The sequence below is a fragment of the Apus apus genome, chromosome 5 (genome assembly GCF_020740795.1).
Source record: "Apus apus isolate bApuApu2 chromosome 5, bApuApu2.pri.cur, whole genome shotgun sequence".
Classification (NCBI taxonomy): Eukaryota; Metazoa; Chordata; class Aves; order Apodiformes; family Apodidae; genus Apus; species Apus apus.
Window position 1 is genome coordinate 21569651 of NC_067286.1, and position 24814 is coordinate 21594464.

The window sequence follows — 24814 nt, forward strand, 5'->3', positions numbered from 1 at the left end:
GAGAAGAGAAGAGAAGAGAAGAGAAGAGAAGAGAAGAGAAGAGAAGAGAAGAGAAGAGAAGAGAAGAGAAGAGAAGAGAAGAGAAGAGAAGAGAAGAGAAGAGAAGAGAAGAGAAGAGAAGAGAAGAGAAGAGAAGAGAAGAGAAGAGAAGAGAAGAGAAGAGAAGAGAAGAGGTTATTCACAACATCCAACATCATGGACTCTGAAGATCAGAAACTAGAGCTGTAAGTCCCAAAATCTGCTGCATTATTTTATAACACATGTTGTGATCTTAATGTTCTCATTTGTCTTTTGATGATACTGCCTAAGGGAACATTTCAGCTGCTAAAGGTAAATGTAATAAACAGAAGTGTAATAAACTGAGAAAACTGCACCCTTGAGCTTTGAATTTTAATACCCTAGAACCATGGAGTCAACAATTTCAGCTAATATGATGTGCAATATGCTTTGATCAGCTTATGGTACCTGCTCTCTCAAACACAGCATAGACATTATACCATCCTGATGAGGAAAGCAATACTCAATTGCCCAACAAACAGACAATTTTGTTTTGCATGCTCAAGTTGCTTTCAGATGTGTAGTTTATATTAATTATTTAAATGTTTAACTATTTAATGAAGACCAGTATCTACAGTACTTAGCCTTTGATTTCCAGCAAAATGTTATACTGATTGTGTCATTGAGAATTTTAAGATTGCTTCACTTAGTGACTGGCTGTATCAGGGAAACGTCAGGAGCATTTTAGGACAAATTGTCTGAAAGAGAAAAAGGAGTGATCAGTATCATTGACCTCCTCCTTCTAAACACATTTTAAAAGCCAAAACCTACTGAACCAACACATCGTGCAGTCTAAAGAACATCATTATTGCCTCCTCTACAATGCTTTCAACCTCAGGAGACACCATACCCTATTACTTAGTGATATTGAAAACTGTCAAGCAGTCCTTCAAAACTGAGTATTGAACAAAACAGAAAGTACAACTATCATTTTCATTGTACAAATCAGAAAGGATCCTCAATTATAATCTCACCAGTAGAGCTCAAATCAGGAGAGAGTCTTATCTCATTTGTGAAGATAAGACTCTTAAAAAAATTCAGAATATGAAAGCATTATCAACAATTTAGAGACATAATTGTCTGACCAACTAGAGATGGCAGCAATGTGCCAGCCAGAACAGCTACTGGACAGTTGAAGAATTTCAAGTTCTGACATTTTAGAAAGGTACATCTTTTTAACATATATTTTACCACAGATACTATGCCATAAATATATATACCACAGATTCATTTTTAACCAACGTCTGCTTTTCTAGCACCAGAAACTTTATGATTGACAGTAATTGTGACGGTCAACAACTACAACAGCCATTAACAAGATGAGTGCCCTTTATTCTTTAAGACTACACTATACTGTCTATTAGAAGCCCTGTACCAGTAGCAAAGAGGTTTCAAATAGGTTGATAGTCATATACTGCACTTCCAATAGAAGGGAGGAACAAGGTAAGTAATTTCTGCAGAATACTGCAAGACCTTAACACAAGAACCACTATTAAAAGTGCAGGAAAATCATATCAAGTCCTTCCACCAACCAGGGAATACACTTTCAAGAACACTTCCCCCCAAAAATGAATAATGCTTCTACAAGGAGGACAAGTAAGTAAAATGCTAGCATTTCTATTACCCACGGATTTCTGTTTCTCTTGTCCACCTTCCAGATCAGGGTTTAGCACTAGTAAACATAAGCCTTATACATAATAGTGATGATCACGGGTCTCTTTCCAAGAGCTAAATCCAGGAACTACTTCCTGGTGACATTTTCCAATCCTGAATAAGGCAAGTCATGTTGGATAAATCTTGTGCAAGACCAGCAGTTTGTGAAAACGGTATTTGGTTCTGGTTGTTCTCATGCCTGGTGTTGTAAGCTGAATCCTACATCCATAGTAAAGCATTCCTTAAGGTAGTCAGACACACTGGAGGGAAAGGATGACAACCAGAGGGACCTTTACAGGCTTCAGAATTGGGCCCATGCCAGCCTAATGAAGTTCAATAAGGTCAAGTACAAGGTCCTGCATATAGGTTGGGGCAATCCGAAGCACAATTACAGACAGGGTGGAGAATTGATTGAGAACAGCCCTGAGGGCTTGGGGGTATTAGTCCACAAGAAGCTCAACATGAGCCAGCAACGTGTGCTTGCAGCCCAGAAAAACAACTTTATCTTGGGCTGCATCAAAAGAAGCATGGCCAGAAGGCCAGGGGAGATGACTCTCCTGCTCTTCTTCGCTCTCATGAGACCCTACCTGGAGTACCGTGTTCAATTCTGGAGTACCTCAACATGAGGAAGAACTTCTTCACTGTAAAACTTATAGAGCACTGGAACAGGCTGCCCAGAGAGGTTGTGGAGTCTTCTCTGGAGACTTTCAAGACCTGTCTGGATATGTTTCTATGTGACCTGCCCTAGATTCTGTGGTGGTCCTGCTCTGGCAGGGGGTTGGACTTGATGATATCCAGAGGCCCCTTCCAACCCATAACATTCTGTGATTCTGTGGTATTCTGCCAATGCAAAAGAGATACTCCAGTCTAGGACTGTGTATATTAAAAGGAATAATAAAATAAAAAATACAAATGTGAAGAAAAGTTTGCCAATGCAAAAGAGATACTCCAGTCTAGGACTGTGTATATTAAAAGGAATAATAAAATAAAAAATACAAATGTGAAGAAAAGTTTCTGCCTACATTTAGAAATCAAGAAGTGTAACAGGGAACAGACAATAATGTGCATACACGAAACCTTAATGCATTTAAAGATGAAGTCTGGGCCTTGGATATATAAATAAGAATTCTCCGTTTCTTGTTGTAAGAGACACTTGTAGTTCATAACCTGTAGAAGAATATTCCTTACGAAGCCAGGACAGATCTTCTTTACTGGTTCTTATTGCTTATTCCAGGATTTATCAAAACATTTTGTGAACCTAATGAAGCCTTACAGACCTTCCTCTGAAATAAAAAAAGTCATTCTTATCCTCATTTGATGGGTAAACTGAAGCACTGTGAAGGCATTTATTTGTGTAAGATAATTGGCTGGAAAAGTTGTACAGTGCTAAGATTTTGCCTTGGATTTACCTGGATCCACATGTCTCCTCACTATAGTTACCTAAGTTAAAAAGTAAAAGGTCAGTCAAAGTTCCCATGATGTATGCCAGGCACTGGACTTGTAACCAGTAAATCCTTGTGGGCACTGCTGTTATTTCTGAAAATTGTAAGTATTGTTTATATTATATCAGAACTGAGGTAATTCACATTCCTTTCATGCCTAAACCTGAAATGCACAGATGAGGTATTTTCTTCAGTATAACATCTACGAGGTCCTAAATAGTAAGCAAATTCTTACCTAAGAAATATAAACAGAATTAAGGTCAAAAGAAAACACAATTTATTCACCTATTTCATTCTAATGTTTGTCCAAAAGAGGAGTTTTGCATCTTTATTAAATTGTATTTGGCTTGTAGGAAGTTTGGGTTGGTGCCTCTTCCTCTTGTCTTTCAGAGAAACCAAGGAGCCTTCTTCAGTTTGTAAAAGTGTATTTCCAAAAGAAACTGTTCTCCTACTGGAGGGCTTTTATAGTTCACCTCTATACTTGCCACATAGTGCATATACATAAAACCTAAAGTTCAGATGCCTAACTTCGTTACCAGTCCAAGAGTCAGGAATTTTCCACTGTGAATCTAGCTTTCATCCTGTGTCTTATTTCCTCATTTCTGCAATAGCATCTGTAACTTCTTTCTAGTTCACAGTATAATGAATATGTTAAAGATTGTAAGATACATAGATATTAGAGAAATTAGAGCAGACAATAAATCAATGTTAGACTGTGATTCAGCAAAGCACACATACACTCCCAATTATCACCTTTGAACAATCATCTTACTCTCGTCTTTTCACCTACAAAACAAAAAGCCTATTATTTTCAGGGAATCATGAAATACTCAACCGTAACAAGATACTAGGTGCCTGGACTGGGATGCAAAATGCCATAACAAAGCGTTCTTGATCCTGTGTTGACTTCAGCTATAACCTGTTTTATCAGGTTCCTGACTCATTTCACAATCCAGACCCTTGCAGAAACACACCTCATACTTTTCTGGCACACTTCCCATAAACTGTTGAAACAGCTCTGAAGAACTGGCATTATATTTTATTCATGTTTCCATACTTGGAATTCAGCTTTCTCAGAGCCAGCTTCTTAACTGTAAGAAAAAAGAAGTCTGTGTTTTTGCAATGCATTTGCACAAAGCAGCCCTTAATGGCCTGCCAGCCTCCACACTAAACTGACAGTCTTATTTGCGTAAGTAGAGAAGCAGGAAGTGCAAGAAGACAGATGGGTGAATATTAATTCATGTTGATAAGGCTGGGGAAAAAAAAAAAAAAAAGTAGTTTGAAATTTCTGAACCCCACTTGCCAAATAACCTTTTCTTATTTGCGTTATCATGTAATGCTAGCAGACAGAATGTACTAAATGCATTAGGAACTACAAGCTTTACATCAGGTATTTTTGAAAGATAAGCAGAGAGATGCACAGCTAAGACTATTACAGTTCAGCTCCTCTAGACTCTGGCAGAGGGGGAAAAGTATTTTTTTACACCATAGAAACCTGTTATAACCAGACAACTATGATATTTATTCTTGTTATTAGGTGGATATCCCAACCAAAACTTACCAAAAAATAGAACTGCAATGCTATTACTGAAAATCAGATTTGATTCCTGATTAGATACCACAAATGTAACCATGATTATTAAAGGCTAGGATGTCACCCTAAAGTCTTACTGTCCATGGATTCCAAGATGCAAATCAAACATTGTGTACTACCTTTATGGCAAACAGCTACTATTACTGTGAAGCTCTTTCTCACTGTCAGACTAAGCACAGCACAGCAGATGTCATGCTGAATGTACTCCATATGTTATCTCAGAACACAGCTGCTTCAACATCAGATATAACTAAATACCATATCTAATTTAGTTCTGAAAACTGGATTATGACCCCTCTGAAAATGGCCAGTTTGTTATTGAATATATAGTGCTAGGAATATGGCTGCCTTTTCTCTACCAAGTCAATACATGTTAATTATATCAGTACCACATTAATTATGTCCATATACACCATCCACTGTGCTAGTATATGCAGTAGATATTGGTATGCTAATATTTTGCTGATATTACTACATTGTGATACAATTTTTTATAAGCCTTCATTAAATACCTACTTATCATAATTCAGTATGAAAAGGGCAGCTTTTGCATGATTTGAAGATGATGGCAGTATAAGAAGTCAGATGAAAGAATAGTCTTGAATGAGGATACATTTCTCACTCCTTTCAGGCTTCATTTCAGTTTTAGGTAGGAAGAATAGGGCCTAAAACTGCATAACTAAATATAAGGGTATATCACTGATATGCCATAGAATATTATTTTACTCACAATCAGTATCAACTCAACGGACCTGTTCACAGGTAGATGAGTAAAGTCTAAAGTTCTATTAATTTTGCTGTGCATTAATTCACAATGTGCCTGGGAATGACTCTGAAAAAGCTGAGAAAAATATATTAACAGCTGCAGAAACATTTGCAGATCATTTTTCAATTATATTTTTTCTAATAGGAACAAAAATGCCTTCTGCTAATTAACATGCACTTACGTAGCATCTTTCTTGTAGAGAGATTATGTAGAGGTTATGGTCGGACTTGATGATCTTCAACGTCCTTTCCAACCAAGATGATTCTGTGAGATCCTGAAGTAGTATACGTGAATCAGAAGAAAAGAGACACAACTGGGATAAAATACACAAGATCATTTAGGGCCCACACCACTTCCACTGAGCTGGCCTGCCATTTCTTTAATAAAGGTAGGATCAAACTTGTATTGATCCAGATAAAATACTAACTTGTTACATACTATTTCTTGCCTTAGATTTCCTACTGTATCTATAGTATTGTGGTAGCCATCCTTACTTCACTCACAGTCTCACATCAAGAAGTCTTCTCTAACCTTTGTAGTCTTTCTTTTCAGCTGTATTCTATCCTACTATCAACACACCTCCTTCTCTACCACTTGTTTCTTTAACTTTTTCTCTTGGCTAGCTCAGCAAGTGTTCTCTGTTGGACTTTTAGTCTCCTACATCAACAACATTTTTAGAAGACTCTCTTACACCTTAAAACAGTAATTCTCCGAACTCAGGCTGGAAAATACAGTTGGCATAGAGCCATGCCAGTGTTCTATTTAGGCAACAGCTCTTTGAGTTTCAGCATTCTTCAATGGCCCTCCAGTCTCCAGACTATTTTTGTTTACTTTTGCTTTATATACAGACAAAAAAAAAAAAAACCCCATCATGACAATTGAGACATTCAAAAGCTCTTGTACTTACTGTAAGGGCTACACATCAGGGCTCATTTATTCAATTTCAAGCCCTTCAGAAGATACTAGTTGAGTTATATACTGTCCCCAGATAAACTAGTTGGTATTAGAATGGAATCAAATATCACTCTCTCCAGAAGCACTAGCAGTCAGGTTTCCATGTGAACTGTTTCATCTAATAACATAGAGAAGGCCTAGTATCAGGAAAATTAGCAAGTGTCCCTCTGTCTCCAGTGTTATAAATCACACATAAAATAAGGTTTTCCATATGCCTCAGACGACACTGCAGTCAAACTGATCCCCTAGTAGCTGTAGCACCTGTGTGCATAAATCACAAGATGCCCAGTGATGCTTCAATTCAAAATTGAGCTGGAAGACTTCAGAAAAGAAATCTAGTCTGCTCTGAGCCATATTAATATGCAGGAGTAGCATGGCAGAAGAGGAGGGAAGGGGAGTAAAAAAGGATTAAGAGTGAAAACAAAATCAAGAAAGTGTTACAGAGTTTAACCCCAAAATGCTGGAATTTGGGTTATTCAAACCATAATTCAAACCATACAGAGAAAAGCTGCTTTTTCCTCCAAATTTCCTCATAATAAAATTAGAAGAAGACTTTTTATAACAGTAGTGCTATATACTTTATAACAATCGAATTTGGGTGCCTATTCTAAGTCTTCACTGAGGTTGCTCACTATGTGATTCACAGAGAAGTGGGAGATGTAGGCTTATCATTTGATGGGGTAGCTGGGAATGAGAAATCCTGAATCACATTGCAGCATTCATCACAAATTCTGAACAATCACATACAGGAATTCGTAAAAGAGGACACAACACATAATTTCAGAGTATCCAGAATTATCCTACAGCCATGTATAGACAATTATGTCTGATATCTCTCAGATAAATTTGCTAGACAAACACAGGTAAAGTAAAAAAATAAAACAGCAGATGTTACTCATAGGCTTTTTAAGCCAACTTTATTAACACCTAGAAAATATTAGAAAGTCCTCAGCTGAAAACTTCAACAAGAAAACAAATACATTTTTTCCTATCAAATTCCCCGAGAGATTCTGAGCCTGCAGATTCCAGTATTGGCATAACTTGGGTGTGGCTTTTAGAACAGATTGCCCCATTTGCTTTCTCATTACAGAGGCAATCTAAAGAACCATTGTCATGTAGAAAGAGAAGAAAATGTTGAGCCTTTAAGCATTCCACTTTGTTTCAGCCCAGAGGTGAATGCATATTTGAAGCCCTTAGGTACTCAATGAATACATAGTTCTATATGAAAGTAAGTATTTATTTTGCTTGTCTGAAGTGACTTAAGACAGATAATGACCAGTCCCATTTAGAAAATGAGATGCAAACAATTGAGAAGGGCTTTGGATCATGTGAGTTCTAATGTTTCTGGTATTACATCCTTTTATGATTGAAGCAGTACTGGTTGATGAAGCATATTCTTCCAAAGGGCCATTGTAGACATTAATGAAACAGGAGACCTAGTGAGTAAAACTAAGATTTTTTACCTTTCAGAAAGCATCCAGGTTAATATTAATTAGCACACAAAGTATAATAACTAACACTAAAGAATCTAAAATAACACAATATTCAGTGCTTGTTTATTTGACTGACTGTGAGGCTTCTCTTTGTATACACCCAGTTAATTTGCATTAAGGCAAATTTTAGTTACTCCTCCATTTCAAACAGTGGCTATCTCAGCCTGCTGTGTTGTCCCTGCCCTCAGACAAAGAAAAACAAACCCAAAAAATGCCACCAAAACAAACCACCATAGGAACAAAGAAAACAAAACAAACAAACAAAAAACAACCACAACAACCAAAACCATTAATAGGCAAATATTATAGAAGATAGATGTAAATGTTTTCTTTGCAGATATGAGCAACTAGCATTCCTCTGAAAACTAATCTAAATTGGGTAATTATTCTGAAACACAGTTCTTGTTAAACAAAAATATGTAAAAATATATCTTAGCAGAGACTTTGTAGTTGGATTTTTCCTTTGCCAATAATCCCTTTTCAAATCTTAATGTAGTAGGATATTTTATACACTAATATTCACGGCAGCTACCACAGACTAAGAATTCCTCTCCAGAATCTCGTATTTTGTTCAGCAGCTCTAGCCCCTGAAATCTGGGCTGATGACAGTCCCATGGGGCAGCATACCATAAGAGGATATCAGTGGGATTATTTTAGAATCTCTTTTCCTTCTCTTCTAGTTTTTTTCATGACCATCAAATTACTCCAAAGGGACACTTTTATAGATTACAAACATAAATTAGCTTCCCTTTACTCAATTCACTGCCATTCACATGAGTATCACATTGTTCATTTGAGGCAAAATGACTCTTCTAAATGTCTTTGGGGCAGGAAAAAGCACAGCGTTATGTGTGGTTTCTGTCCATTACTGTGCAACTACTCTGCTGAAAAATAGGAGACGTTACAAAGAAGATTTTGAAATTGTGCTCAGGGAAAAATAAATATGGTGACTGTATGAGCAGAGAGACACGCAAAAAAAAAACCCTGCTTGGGCTGAACATCTATCTCAGTCTGACAAGATGATTTCTCTACTTAAGTAACCCACAGATTTAGTTTTGGTTGGAATATCCCATTAACAGTCAAGTCCCTTACTCACCACCCATGCCTCTCTGATTACAAGATCACTATTTTAGTTTCAAGACTAACTTCTCATTTGAAGTTTGTCTGAGCATACTACTTAAATGTTTGGTCCACTGTCCACTTAAAGATACTGTAACTCTTATCAAAACCTAGGATATTTTCACCTGGGATACAGTGCAAGGATCTGATACACACCTTTTATCTCAAGCCATCCTCACTCTTTACATGACCCTACCAGAGCTTCTTGGAGACACTACTAAATTAAACCAGCTGCTGCCTCCCAGATTACAGAATCCTGAGAAATCACAGCCCAATGTGGATCCAGGCAGCATATATTATATTTCTTCTGTGAAATAGCAATAATCCCCTGTTATTACCAGCACTTCAGAGTTACCCAGCATGGGCTTTATCAAGTGCTTTGTAATTTCCTATCTGCCTATTATATGGGTCTTTTGAGAAGGAAGAATTCTCAGGGCAAAGGAAAACTCAGTTCTGATACATTAATCAGACTGAAAACTAGGAACATCTATACCATGCAATTATGGAAGCACGAGACCTGGCACATACAAGCAGCTGTTACTGTTTGCATATCTAAATTCTAAATAATAGCCCCACAAGCACAATTATTATGCTATGTCTACTGAAATTAGTAGGTCCTGGGAACACACATAAAGAGATGCAGATGTACTCAATGTGAAAAACCTTCTCTGCATCAAGCAGAGCGCTGCCAGCCAGTCAGGGGAGGTAACTGTCCCACTCTACTCTGCACTGGTGCAAACCTCATCTCGAACACTGTGTGCAATTTTGGGCACCACAACACAAAAAGGATAATCAAGCTATTGGAAAGTGTCCAAAGGAGAGCCACAGGATGGTTAAGGGTCTGGATGGGATTATTTATGAGGAATGGCTGAGGTTACTTGGATTATTCAGCTTGAAGAAGAGGAGGCTGCGGGGTGACCTCATTGCAGTCTATGACTTCCTCACAAGGGGAAGAGACGGGGCAGGTACTGATCTCTTCACTCCTATGAACAATGACAGAACTCAGGGAAATGGCAGGAAGCTGAATCAGGGGAGGTTGAGGTTGGATATCAGGAAAAGGTTTTTCACCCAGAGGGTGCTTGAGCAATGGAACAAGCTCCCCAGGGAGGTGGTCACAGCACCAAGCCTGCCTGAGTTCAGGAAGCATTTGGGTGATGCTCTCAGAGACATGGTATGATTTTAGGGGTGCCTGGCACAGGGACAGGAGTTGGACTTAATGATTCTGATGAGTCCCTTCCAACTCAGTGTATTCCATGATTCTGTGTTCACTGTTCTTCCTTTCAGACAGGCCCTTTATACTGGGATCACACAATTACTATCTTAATTCGTACCAAAACAAAATTGCAAGAACATATCGTGTCTTTATCCAATTGCCTTTCTCACAGTCAAGAATTAATATTGTAGAAACTTCCTTCAGCAGTGCAGAGTCCTGCAATGAATAATTGTCCCAAAACAGCCATCCTGACGAAATGGACATTGTGCTTGGGTGGGGTCCTCATTCGATAAGCCACCTGGACCCTGTTCTCACAAGGAGAGCCACTGTTTGGTAACCACCCTCATAACCTGGTCACTGTTCTTGCAAGGGGAGTCTCTCCTTCGCTGGTCACCCTGATAGGCAAGACACTGTCCTTATTTTATAAGGAATGGTGGCAGGCACGGAAGGCCCTGCGGAGGCAGAGCACCTTCTTGTGTAAGCTCTGTGTAAGGCCTCCGAACAGGACACATGCACAGCAGTAAGGGTCATTGCTCAGTCAACCTGGCTGGGGGGGACAAGTGAATACCTGGACCCCCATGCCACACTGGCTTATTTCCAGAACACTCTAAAATTCAACATTGAGTCTGTGAGAGATACACCAAGACCCCTGAAAAGGTGGGGCCAGATAGCACAGATAAAACAAAAGATGCAGACTCAGGATACTTGGTGCATGCCTGCAATCCAAGGATCACAACTACAGACCAAGATCATGGCTGAATTCAAGGGTGGTGATATTTTTCTATCCTCCTTTTCTTTATCTCACTCTTCCCCTTTCTCTCTCTCTCTCTCTCTTTCTCTCTCTTTTTCTAACCTTATTCTCAGTACATAAGGGCAATGTCATTTCTAACTTTGATAAGTTTTTTGTAACCTGTAGCTTTAGCAATTTTGCTAAATTCAGCTAGTTGTAATCCATCGCTTTGAAAGTACAGTGTAGTGTAGTTTTGACAAGCTTTATAATCTTACCCAGTTTCAAGTAAAACTGTGTTTTTATAAGCCTCCTTTGGTAATGGTCTGAATCTTAAGAGTACAGCACAAGGAATTCCAGAGATGAATCTTGCTGAATGGGTTGTTAAAAGGGATTCATTAAGAGAGGAGGATTGAATCCAGCCACATATAGGCTCCTCACTGAGAGTTCAGTGTCCAAGTGGAGGCAAGTGGCAAGCGAAGTTCCTCAGAGGTCAGTACTGGGACCAGTGCTGTTCAACATCTGTGTTGGAGACATGGACCATGGGATTGAGTGTATTCTCAGCAAGCTTGCTGATGATACCAAGCTGTGTGGTGTGGTTGACACCCTAGAGGAAAAGGTTGCCATCCAGAGGGACCTTGACAAGCTGGAGAGTTGGGCCAATGCCAACCTCATGAAGTTCAACAAGGCCAAGTGCAAGGTCCTGCACCTGGGTCAGCACAACCCCAGGCACAAATACAGGCTGGGGGAAGAATGGCTAGAGTGCAGTCCTGAGGAAAAGGGTTTGGGGGTGGTAGTAGATGAGAAATTCGACATGAGCCACCAGTGTGCACCTGCAACCTAGAAGGCCAATCACATTCTAGGCTGCATCAAAAGAAGTGTGGTCAGCAGGGTGAGGGAGATGACTCTGCCCCTCTGCTCTGGTGAGACTGCTCCTGGAATACTATATGCAGCTCTGGAGCCCTCAGCGCAGGAAAGATATAGACCTGTTGGAAAGGGTCCAGAGCAGGGCCACAAAGATAATCAAAAGGGCTGCAGCACCTCTGCTATGAAGACAGGGTCAGAAATCTGGGGCTATTCGGCCGGGAGAAGAGAAGGCTTTGGGGATACCTTAGAGTGGTTTTCAAGTACCTGAAGGGGACCTACAGGAAATCTGTGGAGGGGCTTTTCATCAGAAATGGCAGTGATAGGAAAAGGGGTAATGGTTTTAAACTGAAAGAAGGTAGAATTATGTTAGACATCAAAAAGAAATTCTTCACCATGAGGGTAGTAAGGTGCTGGAATAGGTTGCCTAGGGAGGTTGTGGATCCCTGGAGGTGTTTAAGGCCAGGTTGGATGTGGCTTTGTGCAATCTGGTTTAGTGTGAGGTGCCCCTGCTCCTAGCAGGGAAGTTGGAACTTTATGATCTTTAAGGTCACTTCCAACCTTAACCATTCTGTGATCCTTCTGACACACAGAACAGACAAAATTCCACAACTATAATGTGCCACAGAAGGAGAACAGGAAAGATCAAACATTACTGTAGTATCATACATATCCTACTATATAAGAATGAAAGCAAGGAATTCCTTAAATATAATTTCCAAATCACTCTAGAAAATAGAACTATAACCCCTGGTACAGCGAATTAAGAGAAGAAAAAAAAAAAAAACAAAAAAAAAAAAACAAAAAACCCCACACATCTACAATTTAAAAGAGGAAAAAATAAAGAAGGAAGCCATACAAACTTGACAGTTATGCTAACTTGCACTAAGGAGATTAAATTTAATTTTGATCTTAAATAAGGAGAGATATTTAAACCTAAAAATATATGTAGGATATATCAATGAACCAGTTAAGATAATTTAATTTGATTTGAACTTGCTACTTTATTGTCTCCCCTTGGTTCTAGTAATTAAAAACTGAATTTTGCAACTGCAGAAGAGAAAGAAGAGGAGAAAAAAAACTCTATGTCCTCAGGAAAGCTTTGAAGTTCAAGATCAAAACAAATAAAAGTGCAAATTAGACACTATCACAACTTCTTTCAGCAGCCGCTAGATATCCTTGAACATCAGATATCAATACGTTAATACTTCTTATGCCAGAAATTCTTGGAGACATTTATATAACTCCTTTCTTAGGCTTATTTCAAGCTTCACCTTAAAATCACTTGGACTCCTTGACTCCACTCTACTGAGAAATCACTTTAGTACCTCACTTCACATCATACTGCAGGCTTCTTTCAAATCTACTCTCAATTTATATACAATTATTTAATACTTTCTTATATGGTTTTAATCTTATCCTTATTATTCCCCTCCAATATGTTTATAGAAAACCATCTCTTCTCAGTTTCAGCTGGACTACACCAACCACCATGTCTTCTCATCTTCCCTGAACTACACTATAGCTTTTCCTACTCTAAGCATGTTCCAAATCACATTACTACTTTTTAGAATATCATCCAATACATCAATGCTACATATTGTGTATTAAACCATGGCACTAATAGTCCTCTAAGGTTGCCAGTAATACTCACTTAATGCCTTATAGAACCTCCTTTATAATTTCCCTGCTACCTAGCACTGTCAGCTGATAGTAATTCTCTAACTGACCAACACATATAGATTTCCTCTTTCTTTCACCATGTCCTACTGGTAAATCCCCAGGTTACACCTAAGTTTCTAGTAGAGGTCCCTTCATGCCAGACTTCACTACTGGATTTCAATCTAGAGCACTTACTTAGAACAAGATCACCCCTTGATTTTCACTGTTGAATGATACAATCTGTGCCTCAAGACAGCTCTCACATTTTTTAATACAGCCTTGTCTAAGAAATCATGCTATTAAAAAATTACATTAAGTCATATTTTTGCCCCCAGCTCTGAATCAGGAAAAAAAAAAAGTTTTATGTTATTACCGTTGTTTATTTGTCCTTTAATAACAAGTCATGACCTCATTCTTGCTAGGACTACTTGTGCACCCATATATATGTATTTACATATACTGAAATATATTTTTAAAGGCCCACCACATCAACAAATGCAATCCTTAAAATCTGAAGGTGGAATACAGTATGTGCTTAACACATTCCCATGAAACTCAAACAAAGTGCCTCCAAATGCTACTTTAAATATGAAATTACAATTTAAAAACAAAACCTAACAACCTTCAAGGTCCCTTCCAACCAGAATGATTCTATGATTCTATGATTTTCTAAACATTAGAAAATATTGTTTTCATATCACTGTGTTTTTAAGCAATCTTTTTTTTGTCCTTTTAAGTATCTCGGGGACTTTTTGAAGTAATCAAAATAACGTATAACATTTATCTGGTATTAGATCAGCCACAAATTAAAAATGCTAGCAAACGTTTTCATAATGTTTCACATAAAAATGAATGCAAACAGTGCAAAACACTGAAACAAAAATAGAATGCCAAAACAACATTTCCTTTCAGAAGTGCTACTAAAATTAATTACCTTTTTTAATGAAAAAAAAATCCTTTCAAAAGCAATCAGTTCTACCAACTATTTAGCAGAAATGCATTTACAATGCCTACAAACTAATCAATCAGCCTGAGTGCACAGAAAAATGACATGCTACATGATTTTGACACAGATGACGTCACTTCATGAACAAAGTACCTCAATGTGCTTAACCCATCAGATGAGAACGGGAGACTAGTGGCTTTTCAGTTTGGCAAATGTCCAAAAAATAACTATATTCCTATGACAGTTACTGAAGAATCACTGTTATGAAGTCCTTCATTCAGAAGCACACATGCATAAGAACCAAATTTCCACCACTGTTCTATGCATAATCTGAAAAACCCATGGTTATTTTGTACCTGACTTCCAGTGTGCCTCACATCCTCTCCGTACAAATCATGTTCATAAGACATAATTTTTTATTACTCTCAAGAGTGTTAAAAATGGGGTATGATGTTTAAATCAAAGTGGGGTGCTGAACATATGCCAAGGAAGGCAGCAAAAAAACTACTTCATTATTTCAGCATTTCAGCTGTCTATTATGATTGCATTGGCATCTTTCCTAATGTAGAAGTGAGTTTAATTTGCAGCAGTGCTATATGGAAGGTGTGCTGTACCAACCTTGAATTTCAATGTAAAGTATTCTGGATAGATATCCACCCAGTATAAGGAAATTAGTGAAGTTTATGTTCTTGGCTACTTCTAAACCTGAAAAAGCCACAGAGAGTGGCAATTGCCCGAAGTGTTGAGCAATTGCAAAAATTAATTATCATCACATGTGGACTTAAGACATTCTTAGTGAGTTAGTGACTTCAGGTATAGGAGATGTTTGAACCTGCAGCTTTTCTTCTCAGACCATCAAACACGCAATGCTCAAGAGAAGTACAGTATAAACACAAATGCAAGATGTTTCCATCTTCCCATACTTATTTCATGATTATTACATACACTGTATTTCAACATACCAATCACTGTAATATCAAGACTTGTGGCCAAAAGCTTAACTCTCACTTGCCTCTGTCAGTCTCTGTATAATCTGTTTTAGCCTTGCCCTCTGTTCTTATGGACACCAGGAGGGCCTGCAGGAGTAAAGCAAAATTAGCACTTCAAAAGTTGTAACGCAATTACATTGTAATAATCATTCTCGTTTTACAATCTCTATATTTTTCTTTCTATCCCTCTGCTCTAATCACATTCTTCTGTACTTTGCCTACTAGACTGCCTCAATCTATCACAGTTACATTATCACCTATGTTACAAGATGTATGATAGCACCATGAGTCTGAAAATACCGTAACACTTAAAATTGCATACATGCAAATTTTCTGTCCTACTACCCTAGCTCAGATAACCCTAAAGTCACTAGGAGTTATTAACAGGGCAGCTGAAGCAATAACAAATAACTTGCAAAATGATAGAAAGTTACATAAAACTAAATCTTGTAGGCTTTTGTAATTAAATGATTGCACTGTATCCCAGATCAACATCTTTCCTACTGTTTCAGTGTCCAGCTGCCCAGTCAACACATCCCCTCTGCCTACACCAAGTAGTTCTGCAATGAACATTCCTTTCAAGTTGCTACACCAGCAGTTTTGCAAAACAGTTTATGTTTACAGTTTTCAATTAAACCCATCATGACAGTAGGCTACATGAAGGTATCACTGGTATCTGACTAGTTACACTTCCAGAAAAAGATCAGTGTTTCATCATTCTTAGTTCCCAAGGCAAAGAACTAGAAGCTTCTCTAGCAGTCCCCCCAAACACAACTACATGCATAACAGCTGTAATTCTTTTGATCCTAAACAAAACTTACACTTGAAAGATTAATCAACTTGAATAGCTGATAGCAGGTGATGCTTGAGCTACTTTAAGGCCTTTAAGATCCAGCCTGGATGAACTGTCTTATCACTGCACAAGTACATCTTTAAATATTTCTTCAGTGAAGGGAAAAAAATATTTTTATTTTTTTTGGGTGGTCTGGGATTTTTTTCTTCTTCTACATGGAAGAAGACATGTTTTTTTAAAAAAGCACCCAGCAGGAAATAGATGGTACTGAAATATGCGTATATGTCTGTATTTAAATGAAAGCAAATGATAGGTTATCAGCTTGGATATGCCATGCTTCATCTGATCGTTGCTAGATGTGAGAAATGAAAAGAGTTAATGTTCCATAGTCAAAGCAGAAGTGACAGTAATGCCCAGGAATGGACTTTTACACAAAGAACTCTCTGGAAGAGCTCAAATGTCAAGTGTAACAGAAGTTTACATTACTTCAGGTTTAGGCTTTTGCTATGTGCTTCCTTTTTTTCTGTCCATACAAATATACAGAGTAACACAATTTAAAATCTGGTTTTAGCATTGCACTTCACTTTCACTGATAATCTGTACAGAGATTCAGCAGGATCCCTAATGTGTGTGAAAACTCCTTGAAGTTGGAGAAAACAATTTTTATTCTGTCACCTTCATGAGCAGCATGTGCCTCGAGGTTGGACAGATCACAGCACAGGCAAAACTCAATTGGAATTGACATTTGTTATGCTACTTGCCTGAACTAGAATGGAGGTGAGTTCCAAAACAGTTTTTTAGCCTTTGCCTATTGCCTACTGGAAAGGAATTGGTATTTAAAGCTTCTCTGAATCCCTGCAGCAAAGATCTTACTCAGTTTCTCCAAAAATTTCATAGGCATTACTCAGCCCCTCCCATTGGCATTAATGCATTATGTTTTTTTACCAGATGCATCAACATATTTTCAAAAACTAGAAATTGTAAACATGGTGAATTATAACATAGAAAATGTATCTGGAAGCAAATGTTTTCAGAATGACACTAGGAAGGAAAACAAACCAAACAAAACACACTCAACCAAACAAAAAGAACCAAAACCAACAAAACAAAAACCAAAAAACCTAACCAAAAAGCCAAACAAACAAACAAAACCAGAGGCTGAGGGGACTGGGATTGTTTAGTTTGAAGAAGAGGAGGCTGAGGGAAGACATCATTGCTCTCTACAACTACCTGAAAGGAGGATGGTGGGAGTTGGCCTCTCCTCCCAAATGAATAATGATAGGACACAAGAAAATGGCCTGAAGTTGAGCTAGGGGAGGTTTAGACTAGATATTGGAAATAATTTCTTTAGCAAAAGAGTGGCTGGACAGTGGAACAGGCTGCCCAGGGAGGTGGTGGAGTCACTATCCCTGGAAGTGTTTAAAAGAAATAAGACGTGGTGCTTAGGAACATAATTTAAGCACTGAATGGGTAGATCAGGTTATGGTTGGTGGATTGAGGTTATGGTTGGACTTGATGATCATTAAGGTTCTTTCCAACAAGGATGATTCTGTGATTTAGGCCTTTTGGGGAAAGAAAAAAAGAAAAAAAAAAAAAATTGAAGCTCTGTCTTGATGCAAGACTTTATAAAGCTGGTGAAAAACAAAGCAAACCCAGAGTATTACTATACTATAAAGTATCTTGTTCTTTCAAGGACTTCTTGTGCAGCACGTATAAATCGTTCTTTCTTTTTATAGACAAGAACTAAACTAAAAGGGGGCTGCCTTCTGACAGAATTCAGGACCTATGACTGCGACATAACCATTAAGTCATTTGTTTGTATTGGAACATAAAATATAAAATCACTTTTCTTGAAAGATGACTATACTTAGAAGTGGGTAAAAAAAAAAAAAAAATCACAATGTTTGATAAATATATTATTTATTTTTAAATCTTTTGCCTTTCAGAACATCCCTGTGATACATGGCACTAATGGCATATTGCTGACTTCAGTTTGGTATGCACATCTATCTAAATGCCATCCAAACACTTGACCAGCATCACAGAATGGGTTGGGTTGGAAAGGACCTGAAGGATCATCTCATTCCAACCACCTGCATGGGCAGGGATACCTTCCACTAGACCAGGTTGCTTCAAGTCCCAAGTATTGGTCTAAGAATTGATTTAAATGGTCAGATATTCACTTATTCCTCTATATTGGTTCTGCATGGGCACAGAAGAGCTGTGTGTGGCAATGACACATAAAGCTTCTTGGTGCAAATAATGTTTTTAGACTGGGTATCTATGTTTTACTAAACAAGTAAGAGAGGATGTAGAGTTTTATGTTTTCTCTCACTTTATACCCGTTATCAGCAGAATAAATCTCACTTTGTCAAGTTGTCATGACCCAGACTGGGCAATCCAGGGAGATTCAGATTGGACCCCCTTGCTTTCTAAACTCCTTCTGTCAGAGAGGAGGCTAGGTATGGGTGGATCCCTTCCTACTCTCAGACCCATCCCTCCCAGGGAAAATTGTAACCAGGCCTGTCCCACTCAATGTGTATGGTTAAGGAATCATGGAATTGTCAGAGTTGTAAGGGACCTTTAGAGATCGTTCAGTCCAACTCCCCTGCTAAAGTAGGATTGCTTAGAGTACATTACTCAGGACTGCATCCAGCCAGGTCTTGAATATCTCCAGAGAAGGAGGCTCCACAACATCTCTGGGCAGCCTGTTCCAGGGCTCTCTCACCCTCACCATAAAGAAGTTTTTTCTCATACTTAAATGGAACTTTCTATGTTCCAGCTTGTGCCTGTTGCCCCTTGTCCTGTCACTGGCAACTACCGAAAATAGTTTGGCTTCATCCTTCCTGCACCCACCCTTTAGATACTTATAGGTATTAATAAGGTCTCCCATCAGCTTTCTCTTCTCCAGGCTAGGGTTAACCTTTTTTAACAGACCCATCAGTGGTCACAGGGCAAGGTCAACTGTTTTAATTCTCTACATGGCACTCAGGACTAATGACTATTAACCTGGGGGTTTGTAGAAATCACAAATTAACTTGAAATGTAGCAGAGATACAATGAATAAAGGCATGGCAAAATTTGAAACAATACTTCAGACTTAGCAAAATCACAAAATAGAACAGATTGGCTGAACTCACAGAAATGTTACCCTCATGTGCCTAGAGATTAAATCAAAGGTAAGAGAGAAAAAGAAGAGAGAGCACAAGAGGGAAAAGATATCTCCACTCTTGGATGCAGTGATGATCTCAGCTTGAAGTTGAGGTCCTTGGATGGTGGGTGTGCATCAAGCTGAGTCTACTTCTTTTACGCTTTTATGCCGACTCAGTGTCAAGTTATAGAGTGTTCAAAGAGGAGTTACTATTGATGAGGTGGGACTAGGTCGTAAGTCATATGCTGATTGGTTCTTAGCAGGTTAATGGTACTTAAAAATTACAGAAGGGGGGAAAGAGCCAGCTTTTGCTCAAGATGCCAATGTCTTGGCTGTGAGGCCTTGCCTCCAGCCTAAATAATACAACTTCTGGCCATGGGGCTTTTGCTCCATTCCAGCAATCATGCAAATCAATGATCATAAAACTTGCATTCACAGTAATTGTCAGGCCCAGTTGCTGTAACTGTCACACCATAAAACTTCTAATATCTGTGCTGTGTCTTGGCTAGACAGGCAAGTTGCTCATTCCTCCACCCACTCATGGTCAGCTAAAAAAAAAAAAGAGCACTAAATTAGCCTGCACTCTTGTCCACGGCTGGTACAAGAGAAATAGATTAATTGGCTTGAATGAACAAAGAAAGATGTATTCCCACAATGAGGACCCCACCCACACAAATACAGAGCACAATGTGGTGTTTGACAAGACAGTAAATTATTAATTTCTAGACTCTACGCTAGTCTGTAGAACCCTTTTCTAATTCTGGTACAGAGTTAGAATTCCATGTCTGACTAACCAACTCTGAATTCTTGGTCTTTTCTTCGGTAAACCTATTTCTCCCTCTCATCCATTAAGTGTGAATGAGAGTCCTCAATTTTCAGAGAGATACCTGACTCAACTGGCTAACAGAAAAGGTGTTTTGCCCAGCTCCTGTAGAAATGGCCTCTGGTTGTTATAAATTTTAGTGTCCAGTGACCACTCTTACCAATAACTTCCAAAATTATCTTCAAATAGTGTGAGTAACCAATGGCTAGAAATCAGAATCCTTTAACTTTTTCACCATGCAGGTCCTATACCTTCTATCATCCACTGCAAAGAGCCCAACATCACTTATTTAACATCTAGCTTGTCGCCACATCCAATCTCTCTTCATTTTCCAATTTAATATGATTTCACTCCTCTAGAGTGCATGCTTATATTCAGAAGCATGTAAAGTAGTTAAATCAACTCAGCTAATTTCTGTTTGGTACCACCTATCTAATTTACCTCATACAGATATAAAAAGAAATTGCTCTGTATTTTAACTACACAGACAAACAAACAAAAATCTACAAGCATTAAAATATATTTCCAGTTCAGTTCCTTCAGTGTTCTATAAATAGGTGTTTTGGGTTTTTTATATGCTATATGAAATTATAAAACTACTTGTTATAGGGTTTAATGATTTTGTTTCCATGTTAAAGACTTTAGAACTAAATTCATCTCAGAAATGAATTAACCCTTTTTAGGTTTGCAAAGCCAGTAATTTTAACAACTTGAATCTACAAACTTGGGAAGATATTTATTCTCAGCATGGATATACATAAAGACATGTGAGTCTTACCAGTTGGTCTTTAGTGCTGTTTTGGTTGATGATTCATTTATTCTGTAGGTAGAAATGAGTATAGCTAATGAGATGACAGAAACCTTTTGACAGCTTTGATGTGAATACAATATCTATATTAAGAGCAGTGTGTGGAGGAGTAAAGGTAGGATGTTCTCACTTGTTATGTGAAATAAGTTTGGTGGATCTCAGCACAGCGAACAGCAGACGGATGTTCAGAAAAATCACTGTCAACAGTCAAATTAAAACTGGCACCACTCTTGGCAATAGAAGAAAAAATTAAGAATTAAATGGGCACAGTAAGATCAGAACAGGACTGCAGTGCATTTGCTGAAGGGGAAGTGTCCTAGGACACTTAATGTAAATCCCATTTGTCCAATGAAACTATTGTCAAGCCAACATCTTTAATTACAAAGAATTTTAGTTTTTAAAACTTAGGGAGCAAATTGTCAGATAGTTTAAACCTATGCTGCCCTATTTACTTCAGGAAAGCTATGGTAATTTTCAAAATCTGAAAAACTTTTAATGACATTCCTTAAAAAATATTGGTAGCTACGTACAACCTTAACTTTTTTTGTTCCCAAAAGGATATGCCAGTTATATGGTGGTTTTCCCTCTCAGCAGGCAATAGGAAGGTTTCCATTGAGTAAATTGAGCTGAACATGGGTACTGAATTTTGTCTGGGTCACCTGCAGTGGGATTTATTTCACCTGACTTTATCTAATCTAAAAGTCAGACAGCTGGTCTAAATGACATAGGCTAGGCAGCCTTTACACTTATTTGGAGGATGAGGTACCTCTCCACAGGGCCATTAAATACATCAAAAGCATGACTTGTCTCCTGTTCCCAGAGTGCAGCCAGGTCTGGGTGCTGCTGAGCAATATTAATCTCTGTGGAAGAAGCTGTGAAGCTAATGATACTGGGATACTCAGGAGTTTGGTAGCATCTCCAGGCTGAGGCCCATCAGGGAACTGAGAACCCCTAAGAAACTGCTACTATCCTCCATGTCTGAACAACTCTGCTAATGCCAGTTTTCTGAGGTATGAGGTACATGTCTTGCATATGAAGATATTTGAAGTGTAGCTCGCAGGCTCAGAAAATTTGTGATCCCTGCAATAGAGTAACTGAGTTTTTCAAACATAGGTTTTATGTTACCACCACAAAATAACAGTAGCACTACCACTGCATGGAAACGCCGCCTTATATCTGAAAGCAAAGGAGACTGAAGGTAGGAAAAAAAAGTATTATACAGTTTTATTCTTCACAGTCTTAAAAAAAAAACAACCAACAGTGACAACATGAAAATTTTAATGTGATGCAAACCCTTTGTAAATTCAGTAGTAATAAAGCCATTTTCCTTCTCAAAGCTGATCACCTTCCATCTTTCTTCAGAGCAGCATTGGAGAAAGGGGAGATATTACTTTTTCTTGTGTGCAGAAATCTAGGAGTTTCTAAAATAATCATTCATATTTCTTTATCTGTCCACAGGAACAATGAGTTAAAAATACTTTATATCAGCCACATGAAGCTGGAAGGAAGAAAACAATTCTAAGATCTGTCTGGAATGACAGAAATGGGAATAGTACTGAAGACACCTTGGACAAATGAAAAGACAGATCAGCCCCAGACAAGATGCTACTACTCAACTCCTCTTTTCTTACTTGTGGATCCACTTTGACAGCATGGCATCTAAAAGCCATTACCACAGTCTACACCATGACAAAAATGGCAGTTTTGTTCTCTTCCTCTTATACTTGGCTTTTCCTCTGGAACATTCTGATTCCCTGTTATTCTAAATATAGGAACCTTTTACTGTCAATGAATTGCATAAAAATTCAGTAAAACTTGCCTAAACTTGGCCTGGAGAAGAGATGTGACCTGAAAAACTGTAAGTCTTAGGGATGTGTAATGCTCTTAAATATTGCATTCATGTGTTTTGCAAAGATGAAAAAGCATTTAGGAAGTACAGGTTGTTTCTTAAGATAAAGATAGGGGTTACATAAAGCCAGTCCTTAATCTACATATACACAATGTTTACATATCTAACATGTAAGAACATGCAAATGAAAAGCTAACAGAAACCATTCCATCATACTTTGTTGTTACTCTGAAAGAAATGTTAACATTAAAAAAACTGTTTATGTGTAATAATTACACTTAGTTTCACAGTCAGTCCTCATTTTCTTGTATCGCTGGAGGTTAGAAGATTGAATGCATTCTAATCAATGAGATGACAGTTCCCCAACACACTAAAAAGATAACGAAGAATACTGATGTGGCTCGATCTGGAGAATTGCCATAAGAAGCTTGCTTTTCTAATCTGCCTGAGTAATTCCTGAAGTGAAACTACTGGAAGGAAGTATGCATCTAATTCAACAAGATCACTTACAACAATGAACTAAAAAGCTTCTAGTCAAACTCTATTCTTCATTTTTCCTACTATTCCCAGTTTAGATCAAGCTGACTGCGTTAAGGAATCTCAAAAACCTCAAAGAATTCAGTGAAATAAGCTGTAAGTAGCCAAAGAATTACTTCCTGGCCCTGCCTCAGACTCAAGTGTCTAGTGGATTAATGAGGCCAAGCAGCAGAGAACAAAGAATGCTACAAGGGTGTTCCTATCATATCAGCAGACATCTGTTACGATCTGTTGGGTCAAGCACCGGCTGGATGGTTGGGCCCAAAGAGTAGTGGTCAATGGAGTCAAATCCAGCTGGCAGCTAGTCACAAGTGGCGTTCCTCAGGGCTCAGTGTTGAAACCGTTTCTGTTTAACATCTTTATTGATGATCTTCATCAGGACATAGAGTGTATCATCAGTAAGTTTGCAGATGACACCAAGTTAGGTGGGAGTGTTGATCTGCATGATAGGGAGGCTCTACAGAGAGACTTGCATAGATTGGATCTTTGGGCTAATGTTAATGGTATGAGCTTCAACAAGGCCAAGCAGGGTCCTGCACTTGGGCCACAACAACCCCATGCAATGCTATAGGCTTGGGGAAGTGTGGCTGGAAATTTGTCTGGCAGAAAAGGACCTGGGCGTTCTAAGTGACAAGCGGCTAAATATGAGCCAGCATTGTGCCCAGGTGGCCAAGAAAGCCAATGGCATCCTGGCTTGTATTAGAAATAGTGTGACCAGCAGAAGTAGAGAGGTGATTGTTCCCTTGTACTCAGCACTGGTGAGGCCACACCTGGAGTGTTGTGTCCGGTTTTGGGCACCTCAATTCAAGACAGATATTGAGGTGTTGGAGCCAGTACAGAGGAAGGCAATTAAACTGGTGAAGGGCCTAGAGAAGGGCAACAAAACTGGTGAAGGGCCTAGAGAATAAATCTTATTAAAAATGCTCAAAGGATCTGGGAATGTTTAGTTTGGGGAAGAGGAGGACACTGTAGAGAGGTGGGTTCTGATCTTTTCTCACAGGTTAATAGTGACAGAACAAGAGGGAATAGGTTCAAGCTGCAACAGGGTAGTTTTAGACTGGATGTTAGGAAATTTTTTTCACACTAAGAGTGGTTAGACACTGGAATACGCTGCCCGGGGAGGTGGTTGAGTCACCATCCCTGGATGTGTTTAAGGCTAGTTTTGATGTGGTGTTGTTGGATATGGTTTAGGGGAGAACTTTGTAGAGTAGGGATGATAGTTGGACTCGGTGATCCCAAGGGTCTTTTCCAACCTGAATGGTTCTGTGTATCTATGATTCTATGGTTGACTTGGCACAACCTGAAGATAGTGCTGTATGGGCAGTTGCCTAAAAAGCAACAAACAAAAACCAAACCAGCCAAACAAAAATCAAG

The 24814-nt window shown here is 38.6% G+C and overlaps 1 protein-coding gene across 9 annotated transcripts in view; it reads right to left on the bottom strand.

Moving 5' to 3' along the window:
• The window catches only part of LRRC4C (leucine rich repeat containing 4C), a 554128-nt gene that overhangs the window by 192900 nt on the left and 336414 nt on the right, over positions 1 to 24814 (bottom strand). Inside the window, exon 1 of one of the 9 annotated variants that reach the window (XM_051620653.1) lies at positions 5694 to 5715. The exons of the other annotated variants lie outside the window; for them this stretch is intronic. The gene's annotated coding sequence lies outside the window, so the exon portion shown is untranslated. Of the gene's footprint in view, positions 1 to 5693; positions 5716 to 24814 lie in introns of those variants that run through there. 9 annotated transcript variants of the gene reach the window in all.